Genomic DNA, 7,961 nt, shown 5'->3' with positions numbered 1-7,961 from the left:
ACAAAAAAAATAGAATTAGAAAACAGACCATCCCCCCACCCCCCGAGAAAAAGAGAAAAAGCCAAAATATGACTTAAAAAGAGAAAAAGTAAGACTAATTGTGCTGTCTTTACGACAGTTATTTAGTTTATAATATTTTTGCTTAGTAATTCATTCAATAGTATTTTCTAGTTAGAATTAGAAGTGTTTAAAGTATATTCATTGCATGTAAAATATATCGGCTTGCGATGACGTCACATCCGGTTTCGCTGCGTCTTGTGGGAAAACACCGGTTTGAAATTAGCACGAGGGTGGGGGCTTTCCACGAGGCTCACCTGAGCAGAAGTTGTTTTGCAGGCATGAGAAATCACAGTGAGAGCAACGCTGTAAGTTAATAGATAATCCATATATTGAACTAAGATGTTAACGCCGATCCTGTTAGAAGTAACGACGGTAGATAATGTTTATGCTTTCGTTAGTTAAAGAGTCGCGGATAGTTTGCATGGAAGTGTACTTAAAGTAGTCAATGGAGCAGGTAAACTCTCCCTGTATACTGCACCTTAGTGTAATGTAGTTATAGTCACCTTTGCAAGTATTTACACTTGAAATGTGATATTAAGGAAGGAACAAATACTGTATCAATCTTGTATTGTTTTATCAACAGTTTTCACCATATGTTAATGTGAAGAGTGAACAGTAAATGGTTAATCTTACTGCGATCTGGTTTGCATTGGCTGTGGTTTATCCGGACGTTAAATTCGGCGTTCGTTACACCCGAAGGAGAACGTTACACTAATCCTACCCCCATGTCAGCTGAAGAACACTCCATATAAAAAGGATATATATAAAAGAATCACCCCGACTTTAAAAATAAAATCGCTATAATAAAAACCATATTTCTAAGTATAGTTAGTTGTAAAAAGAATAAAAATATAATCACTAAAAACAATTATAACTCAGGCTCTGGCCCAGACAAAACAAAAAATATTTAAGCTGAGATAAGCGATACCATTGTCTGGGAGAAACACGAAAAATATAAACATAATGCCATCTTAAGCAAAACCAAAAATCTTTTCCAAAAAACCACCATCTTAATCAAGGAAAAATTTAGCTTCAAAGAATTAAAAATATACCTTCAAAGGAACAAAGTTAATAGACAAGTATGTAGTTAAATGATTAAAGTGTATAAGGCAAAACAATTAACATGACGCAAACACACTTTAACTTGAGTATAAAGTGTAGGATGAACCTACACCAATAACCAGATTATAATTCTGGTTTAAGAGATCAAGAACCATCTTATACGATCAGAATCATTCATTTATTAAAGACTGGTGTCTGTAGCAGTAGGGAAGTTCTCCTCCAGATATTTTCTCACTTCTGAAGTTGAAAGGAAAACTTGTCGTGGAGCATTCGACGGAGAAATTCGAAGCTTCGCAGGGTATAGAAGCGCAGGTTTCAGATTTTTCTCATAACATTCAGCCATCAACGGTTTAAAAAGAAGCCTTCTTTTTAAAAGATCTGAACTAAAATCTTCGATCAGGCGGAAGGAAAAATCTTTGATTTTAATCATTCCTACCCGACGAGCTGCTCTTATAACTTGTTCTTTGTCATGTACATAATGGAACCGGACAATTATCACCGAAGGTTTGTCTGTAACACTCGGTGATCGACGCCGAATTCTATGTGCCCGATCCAATAAAGGGGGGTTATTCGGGAAAATTGTCGGAAACGCTTCTTCTAAAAGTTGAGCAAAATATTTCAAAGGGTCATCTTTTTCTATGCCGTCTGGAAGACCAAGTATACGTACGTTCTGTCTTCTGGACAGATTCTCAAAATCGTCACTCTTGGCTTTAAGGGCTTCCATCAGCTTAATGGTCGAAATTAAATCCTGTTGCAGTTTTCCAATAGTCAAATCTCGCTTCCGAGCTTCTTCTTGCAGAGACGTAATAAGAGCTTGTTGCTGTTTAATTACTAAATCCGTCTTAACCATGTACTCTTGAAAAACCTTTATATCTTCTTTAAAAAATTGTTGTAGTTCAGCAAATTTTTGATTCAAAACCTCCATAAACAATTCAAAAGTTAATGGTGTTTGTTGTGTCGGAGCCTGCTTTTTTCCGTTACCGTTCGGATTACGTCCGGGATCCCGTCCCTTAGACCTGAGAGACATTTCTGTTTGCATATCATCAAAAGTTCACAACAAACGATTGGCAGTAAATCCAAAAAAAAAGAATAAAGAAACTTTCGGTATAGGTAAAAATAAGCTGAATAAGGGTGATCAAAGGTTAAAAAAAGTAAAAGTTATGGAGCGAATCCAAAACGGTACTCACTCCATGAGGGGGAGAAAATGTCGAAGCTTGCAAGTATCCTGATACGTCTGGTACCAAAGTTACATGCTCACAACTGACTCACCCCAACCAGAACATCTTTAGAATATGGGAAGAAACTGGAGCACCAAGAAGAAATTTGTGTGGTCTCAGGAAGCAACACCTTATATACCATCTGGGTAGGCGCTGACCTGAAGGCATGAACATCGATTTCTTTGATTTCTGGTAATTGCCCTCCCCACCATTCCCCATTTCTGTTTCCCTCTCTCACCTTATCTCCTTACCTGTCCATCACCTCTGTCTGGACGATGGTGGCGGCCTTGAAGCACATTGGAATGGTGGCACTGCTCAGGGAGATATTGAAGATATCAGTGAGAACATCTGCTAGCTGGTTTGCTCATCCTCTGAGCACTCTACCAGGAATGTTGTCTGGTCTAGCAGCCTTCCGTGGGTTGACCCTGCACAGGGTTCTTCTCACGTCAGCCATGGAGAGACACAGAGCCTGGTCATTTGTAGGAGCAGTGGACTTCCTCGCCGCCACGTCATTTTTTGCCTCAAACTGGGCATAGAAGTTATTCAGCGCATCTGGGAGGGAGGCACCACCTGCACAGTCAGGTGATGTTGTCTTGTAATTGGTGATGTCCTGGATGCCCTCCCACATGTGCCGCATATCACCGATGTCCTGGAAGTGACTGGATTAGCTGCGCATGTGCACGCTTGGCCCCTCTGATGGCTTGGGACAGTTTGGCCCTCACTGTTGTTAGAGCTGCCTTGTCGTCTGCTCTGAAGGCAGAGTCGCGGGACCTCAGCAGCGCACGCACCTCTGCGGTCAACCATGGCTTCTGGTTGGCACGTGTAGTGATGGTCTTGGACAGAGTAACATCATCATCACCCCCTCCTAGAATATGATCATCAACCCCCACCCCCCGGCATATCATCATCAACCCCCACCCCCCGGCATATCATCATCAAGTCAAGTCAAGTCAACTTTTATTGTCATTTCGACCATAACTGCTGGTACAGTGCATAGTAAAAATGAGACAACGATTTTCAGGACCATGGTGTTACATGACACAGTACAAAAAACTAGACTGAACTACATTCCGAGACAGGTTGTTGGCTCTGCACCAGTCTGTTAGCCACTGCATCTCCTCTCTGTAAGCTGACTCGTTGTTCTTGCTGATGAGATCCACCACGGTCGTGTCATTGGCGAACTTGATGATGTGGTTTGAGCTGTGTGTTGCAGCACAGTCATGGGTCAGCAGGGTGAACAGCAGTGGACTGAGCACGCAACCCTGGGGAGTCCCCGTGCTCAGTGTGATGGTGTTGGAGATGCTGCACCCAATCCGGACTGGCTGAAGTTTCCCAGTCAGGAAGTCTAGGATCCGGTTGCAGAGGGAGGTGTTCAGGCCCAGTAGGCTCAGCTTTCCAATCAGTTTCTGAGGAATGATTCTGTTGAATACTGAACTGAAGTCTATGATCAGCATCCGAACATTTGTGTCTTTTTTGTGCAGGTGGGTTAGGTCCAGGTGCGTGGTGGTGGCAATGGCGTCATCTGTTGAGCGCTTGGGACGGTACGCAAACTGCAGGTATTGTTCTTCTGTCTCCCCCCTCCCCTCCCCTCAAAAGGTCATAGAAGCAGAATCTGAATATGTTTAAAACAAAGGTTGATAGGTATCTGATAAGCACGGTAGTGAATGATTACCTTTGGTGGATGGAAATGCTGCATTGAGGTTATAGTTAGACCGGAGGTGGGGCTTGAGGGGAAAGTGGTATACTCCAGTTATCAATTTGTATTTATGTTTGTTCTCGAATCTCTATGCCTCAACTTACCACAATTAAAAGGACTTTTAACCATTGAAACCTGCAATGAAAACTTGTTAACTGATGGACATAATTTGAGCACAACATTATGTATGTTGTTCAATCAAATATTATATCAATAGTCTTTAGTTGGTTTCAACAATATAATACATAGTTGATCATTTTGAACATGTCTATTAAGTTATTAAACAAGAATGTACAGTGTTTCATGTTCCAGGTTTAAACTGGATTCTTCGCACATGCTCGATCTCTTCAATCACTTTTAAGTTCCCTGGGCCTGATTGCCTCAATTTCACTAAGGATTTCTAGTCCATATACACTTAAATGCCCCATTATGAAGGCCTTAAAGCTCTCCTTCTTTCTAGACAACAGACCTAACCAGTTCCCTTCCGCCACCACACTCCTTCGTCTGGTGGAACTTGTTCTCACCATCAACAATTTTTCTTGGCTCCTCTCAACTTCTCCAAACCCAAGCTGCAGCCATAGACATTTGCATGGGCCCCAATTATGCCTGCCTTTTTGTCGGCTATATGAAATAGTTCATGTTTCAAGCCTCCACTGGGTATGCCCCTCAACTCTTTCTGCCCTACGTCAACAACTACATTAGTGATGAGTCTGTAAATTTCATCAACTTTGCCTGCAACTTCCATCCTGTTATTAAATTTACATGATATATCTTGGACATCTCTCCCCTTTCTCAATCTCTCTGTCTCCATCTCTGGAGACAGACTGTCTAATTATATCCTTTGCAAACCTACTGACTCCCAGAGCTATCATGTCACCCTGTCACTTGTAAAAATACTGTACCCTTCTCTCAGTTCCTCTGTCTCTGCCGTGTTTGTTCTCAAGATGAGGCTTTCCAATCCAGAACGTCTGAGGTATTCTCCTCCAAGGAACAGGTTTTCATTTCTCTACCATTGCTGCTGCCTTCAACTGCATCTCCTCCATTTTCTGGACATCCAATCTCTTCTCCCTTCCGCCATAACAGCGTGTGAGTTCCCCTTGTTCTTTCCTATCACCCTTTATATCGCCATATCCAGCACATAACTTCTGCCAGCTTCAATGGGATCCTACCATTAAACACATTTTTCTATTCCCCCCCCCCACCCCTCTATTATCCCTAAGGATCGCTCTCTACGCAACTCCCTTGTCGAATCATGCCTCCCCACTGATCTCCCTCTGGGTGTTTACACCTGTAAGCCACTACACCTTCCCCCTCACCACCACTAAGGCCCCAAACAGTTCTTCCAGCTGAAGCGACACTTCACCTGTAAGTGTGTCGGAGTCACCTGCAGAATCCGGTGCTCCTGGTGTGGTCTCTACATCCGTGAGATCTGACGTAGATTGGGAGACTGCTTCATCGACCATCTTCGCTCTATCTGCCGCAAAAGATGACCACCCACTTTAAATCCACTTCCATTCCCATTCCAATATATCAGTTCATGGCCTCCTTTACTGCCACAAAGAAGCTACTCTTGGGTTGGAAGAGCAACACCTCATATTCCACCTGGATAGATCAAAACCTAACTGCATGAACATCAATTTCTCTAATTTTAGGTAATTTCTCCTTTCTCTTTCCTAACACTTCTCTCTTATTCCATTCTGCAGTTTGTCTCCTCTCTTATCCCTCCTTTTCTCCTCACTTCCCTCGGGTACCGCTCCTCCTTTCCTTTCTCCCATGGTTCACAAGAAACTTAGGTTTCTTCTTCAGCCCTTAACCTCTTAACCCTTAACCTGTCAGCTTTTCACTTCCTCACCCACTCATCTTCCCTCTCACCTGGTCTCAACTATCACCTGAAAGCTTGTACACCTTGTGTACTCACCTTCTCCCCACCCCCCCCCCTTTTGCAGTCCTCATAAAAGGCTGCAGCCTGAAATGCCAACTGTTCATTTCTCTCTATAGATGCTGCCTGATCAGCTGAGTTCCTCCAACATTTTCTGTTTGTTCTTCTGGATTTCCAGGTCTACAGAATCTCTTGTCTGTTAATGAACAGTGTTTATTTCTTCTAAATACTCAGTGAGGATTTTGAGAACCATTTGAACCTAGTTTGCTTTAGGCTTTCTCTAGGTAATTGTTTTTATATGACTTCATCCCAATCCTGACGAACTTGTCTCGTGATTTTACCTAGTATCTGATGATTAGGGATTGAAATGTATTGTGTTTGTTCAAGTCAGGGCATGCTTTTCCCAGAATTTATGAGTATAAGGTACAGTATTCTCATTCAAGAAATACTTAAACATTTGCAACTTGGTATAAGCTTGTTGAAGAACTTCCCCGGGCAATATTGTTAGAGAGAATGATTTGCATGTTTTAAAATGTTGCATTTTTTTATCATCCCATTATTTTCATTTATGTAATCTATGTAGTTACATCCATGTATTTCTTGATTTTATTTATTTCTTTTTACATCACTAAATTGCTTGCATTGCCTCACAAATATTTTCAAAATTCTCTGGCAAATATGCTGTAAAGTTGAGGTGCATCTGGTAAAGTTAATAGCTCACCAATGGACCCATCAGTTTAATTCACGGTAAACCCCATTGCCTCAACAAATTCATGACTGACTTCTGCTTGCATTCTTATATTTACAGTTTCTGCAAATGCCATTTTCCCCACATTCTTAGTCCTCCACCTTAACTTGTGGAAACAAATAAAATTAGGAGGATTAACAGCACCTAACGGTCATGGATTTATGGAATTCGTTGCCACATACAGCTGTGGAGGCCCAATCGTTGGGGGTTTTTAAGGAGGAGATTGACAGATATCTAATTAGTCAGGGTATCAAGGGATATGGGAAAATAAGCCAGAAATTGGAACTAGACGGGAGAATAGTCTAGCTCATGGTAGAGTGGTGGAACAGACTTCTGCTCCTTTCTCTTGTGATCTAACGGTGACTCCATTGCTTGCATCTTTGGAAACAGCTCTATTTCCTTCTGTAATATCTCGATTTTTCCCTTTCAGGGTTCTTTTGAAGACATGCTCTGTTCTTTGTGGGAATGGGACCTGCTCTCAGGGTTTCACGAATGGCCATTGTTCGGCAGGCCAAGGGCTCGGTCCACAAGCTTCGCCTGCCTTTAGATGCCGGGATCTCATGGCTCTGGAGATGGGGGGTATTGGAGGTCAGTACCTCTGCAGGAGATTGATGTTTCGTTGGAGACAGAAGATCCCTGGCTGTGTGCACAGAGCTTGGAAAAAGCGATGCAACAGACTTTTAACATCGTAAACCAGAGAATTCTTTGTTATGTCTCTCGTCTTGCTGTAAAATAGAGATACTGCTTTCTCCCTCATTAGGGAGAGAGAGAGCCTGAGGTATGTCGAATTACCAGGTGAACAAGTAGTCTTTGGTGTACTGCAAGTCTGTGTCTTTGTTGTTGTTTTGCTCATGCTTGCGTGCTCAATGGTGGGTGCTGATTTTTTTTTGCTGGTAGGAGGGCAATCATTGCTTGCTGCTGCTTACGCGCGGGAGGGAGGGAAACTGGGGGGGGGGACTTTGGGGTTCTAACATTTAACCCATTCATTCTTTGGGGCACTCCTCTGTTTTTGTGGATGGTTGCGAAGAAAAAGGATTTCAGGATGTATATTATATACATTTCTCTGACACTAAATGTACCTTTGAAGATCGATCAGCCTACAGTGGGGTGAACGGAAGAGCTTTTGAAAGCAAAATATAAATTTGGTATGATTGCCATTTATTGCCAGCATAATGTTTTATTATTGCAGCATGAAGTTTTACTGAATAAAATATACTCTTTCATGTAGACTTACTTAATCATTTCTTTTATTGGTTGAGGCAAAAGTTTAAGCTTTATTTCCCAGGGGTTGAAATATAA

At 42.0% G+C, this 7,961-nt stretch overlaps 1 long non-coding RNA gene across 1 annotated transcript; it reads left to right on the top strand.

Annotated features, from left to right (window-relative positions):
- The first annotated feature begins 260 nt into the window (after positions 1-260).
- LOC132397719 (uncharacterized) lies at positions 261-7,596 on the top strand. The gene is made up of 3 exons (XR_009513422.1): positions 261-365; positions 3,821-3,895; positions 7,093-7,596. It is a non-coding gene; the product is annotated as an uncharacterized LOC132397719 (long non-coding RNA).
- Positions 7,597-7,961: the final 365 nt, after the last annotated feature.

This window comes from Hypanus sabinus, chromosome 8, assembly GCF_030144855.1.
Source record: "Hypanus sabinus isolate sHypSab1 chromosome 8, sHypSab1.hap1, whole genome shotgun sequence".
Classification (NCBI taxonomy): Eukaryota; Metazoa; Chordata; class Chondrichthyes; order Myliobatiformes; family Dasyatidae; genus Hypanus; species Hypanus sabinus.
This window is presented reverse-complemented; position numbering and strand designations above follow the sequence as displayed.